This window comes from Austrofundulus limnaeus, unplaced genomic scaffold, assembly GCF_001266775.1.
Source record: "Austrofundulus limnaeus strain Quisiro unplaced genomic scaffold, Austrofundulus_limnaeus-1.0 Scaffold14, whole genome shotgun sequence".
Classification (NCBI taxonomy): Eukaryota; Metazoa; Chordata; class Actinopteri; order Cyprinodontiformes; family Rivulidae; genus Austrofundulus; species Austrofundulus limnaeus.
This window is the reverse complement of record NW_013952416.1, coordinates 150,763-154,193: the sequence shown is the minus strand read 5'-3', so window position 1 is coordinate 154,193 and position 3,431 is coordinate 150,763.

The window sequence follows — 3,431 nt, the reverse complement described above, 5'->3', positions numbered from 1 at the left end:
GTACTATATAACATTTTAGACACATTCTAGACAGTTTATCAGCTAAAAAAAAGTTAATTTTGGGGTAAGTCACTCTTTAATAACGGTAGAGACGTCGTTACTCGTCTCCTCGGTTGAGCTGCAGCCTGTAGATGAAGCAATACGTGCTTTTTATTTTTATTTTTTTGCGAAGCAACGTCTGCTGCTTGCCTCCCTTTTCATCTGTTAAGAGAGCGAGGAGGAAAAGTTCTGCATGGTGCTGCACAGCTGGAGCGCTGCTGTCCCACCGGGTGGATGAAAGTCAGCAGACATGCACGCAGGTCAGTTTTCTACAATCAGAATAAGATGATCCGATTAAGTGTTTACATGAACCTCATTCCGATTATCAATCAGCATAACCCACCGTTTTCATTCGGATTAAAAATTCATTCGGATCAAGCTCAATCGGATCAGAATAATCAGAACGAGCTGTTTACGTGACGCTGTTTACATGACGCATTTTTATTCCGAACGTCCATTTAATCCGTTTAATTTACTTTTGTCCATGTAAACGTAGCTAATGACAGACAACAAATATTACATTTATAGTATTACGACTAAAATCGTTTTTGACGCCGCCACCGCAGTTTGTCCTTCATGAGCCTTCGTTGACAAGATGGCGGCTGCCAGTGGTGGCGACCCGCGACCATGGAGATATAAACAGCTTTTTATAAGGTAAAAATAATAAAACAAGGTCTTTGTCTGCAATGATTAGACACGTTTTTTATTATTGTCATTAGTGATTATCTCAATTTCGGCTAAAAGAATTGACAAAATCCTACACACTGTGCCTTTAAGGTTGCTCTCTTTTGGAGGCTTGATTTTTTTGTGCAGTTAGAACAGGAACAGTAGGGCTGTCTCAGTCTTAACTTGCATCTAGTGCTAAAAAATAATTTCAGGACTTCATCTTCAGTGGTGTTCACTGGATCAATGAGCATTTTGGCTGTTTATCGCCAGATGTTCTTGTCAGTGGGGAGCCCCCGGGGTGCTCAGTTCCCGAGGTCAAGTTCTGTGTCCAATTGGGAGGTGATATGGTGATGAATAGTTTTTTTTATTATAAATGTGGAGTAGAGCTGTTTTTTTGATGACAAAGTCTGTAAATTTGGAGGGTAAACAATTATTTCTAAGTAATTATAGGAATTTGGATCTACGTTAAATTAGTGTTGATTTTATTTAGGTTTTAGGGAGAAAACTGCAGTGTTTGGATGTGTCAGGATGTGTGGTTGAGGCTAATCCTCACAGAAGACTGGGCTGCAGTTAATACTCCTGAAGCCCAGGAGTCACCTTTCCCATAGTGCTGTTCCTATAGGTGGAAACCTGTGAAGGTATAGGTACCATGCCCCTGGTTTCAAAAACACACTGTCCATTAACACCACTAGGTGGAACCAGTATGCCCAGAAAGCTTGAAGTGACTCTCGCTTGATTCTCCTTTGATCGAGGTCTGGTAGGCCCAAGGTGTCTCTCCCAAGTCTCCCAAGTATTTGAATTTACTTTGGCAACCTAACACCAAACCTAACCCTAACCCCAACTTTAACTCAACCAAAACTTTCACCCCAACAAAATTATAAAGATGGGACAAATAATAAACTAGGAAATAAAATCTGCACATTAGGTGATTATTATTTTAAAATGTATTTCAGTTTACTTACATAAACCAAACCACAACCCTAACCCTAATCCCAGCCACACCACCCCTCACCATAACAAAGTTCCAAAGATGGAACAAAAAAATAATTCGGAAATAAAATCAGCACAATAGTTGAATAACAATTTATGTATTTTAATTTACGTCTGCAACCTAAACCCAAATTTAACTCACAGCCCTAACACCCTAACTCCAACACCAACCCCAACACCACCTCCAACCCTACTCCCAACCCAAACTGTCACCCTAACGAAGTTACAAATATGGATCAAAAAATACAAAATTAAAATCTGTGCAATACTTGAGTTACGAACCCTAACCTTAACCATATTACACCTACCAGACCACACCCCCAACCATTTCTGACCCCTTCCCTAATTTTCACCCTACTTTGTCTAACCCTCCACTCTCTGAACTCTCTTCCCTCCCTATGAAGCACAGCATATGAGAAATACTCAATGTACTGGAAGGGTTCTACTCAAACAGTACGCCTRCACTCACCGGAATATGCCAGTCATTTTCCACTACCACAAATCAATAGGCCGTCTCCAACTGGAGCAGCCGACTCCACCATGCACTTCCCATAACGATACGACTCAGTGGCCTAGGGCTGGACTTGAGCGTGCACTTCCTAAAGGATTTACAAATTCTGCGGATCCTTTTGCCAGCTGGTGGGACCCTCCAAGTAAACACTCCCCTAACCTGCACTGGTGCCCGCAACTACAGGCACTCGATTTCAGCTGAAGAGCTCCTGTCCATCTGTCTTAGTGGACATAATTCAGGAAACCTTCTTATTGGAAAATGTGCCAGTGGAGTCTGATCAGTTGACGTTCCGCATTGAGCTGCAAAAGTTCAGATTTTACAGCTCCAACGTTTGATGCGCGTCAAAAGCTCAAAATGTGCCAAGCTAGACACACCACAGCACTTCTCGATGCCCCTTGACACGCGTCACTTTGCATATTCTGACACCCGTGATGCTCAAGTGCATTTAGTGTAAACCAGGGGTCTCCAACCAGTAGCTCCTGAGCACATTTAAAGTAGCTCTTCAGTTCAATTAGGAGAAGCAAAATTTAATTTGTYWCTGGCTAAACAAACTTTCATTTAWTTCCAATCARTCTATAGATGTCCCTTCCYCTTAGTTGTCAAACAAACAGTTTAGGGCTCAGTTGATCGCCACATGACGCGCCGTCATGTGGTTGTTCAGCGTTCGTTTTTGCACACACCTTTCATAGCCCCTTGAAAWACATTGTGCCAAACWCCTGGGAAACCCCTTTTGCTGCAGTATATGTCACTACAGAGGGTTTCTTCCTGCTGAAGTATACAATGCGGAAAAMAAATCTGAGACCTGTCACCCGACGCTAATTTTACACAAATCTGTTGAAGTTAAACCCCAAGATCATAGTGTGAAATACAATATAACATGAATGGATAAACACAAAAAACACTGTCATGTAAATTCAGTGTTCTACTCTGTTTTCAATACTTGGAGTTTAAAGGGAATAACTTCTCTAAATGATCTTTATATAGACAATAAGTTTGCCTCATTTGAACAGTTAGCACAGAAATTTGACATCCATAAGTCACAGTTCTTCAGGTATTTACAACTGAGACATTTTGTAATGTCAAAGTCTGGATGTTTTCCTCTACGCCCCCCAACTTCTCTTATAGATGAGATTGTGATGTGTAATGGTGCGTTCACACCGAACGCGATTTCAGCATCAGGAGCATCAGGTTTACATGTAAAGTCTATGGTGGACGTGCTTCAAGC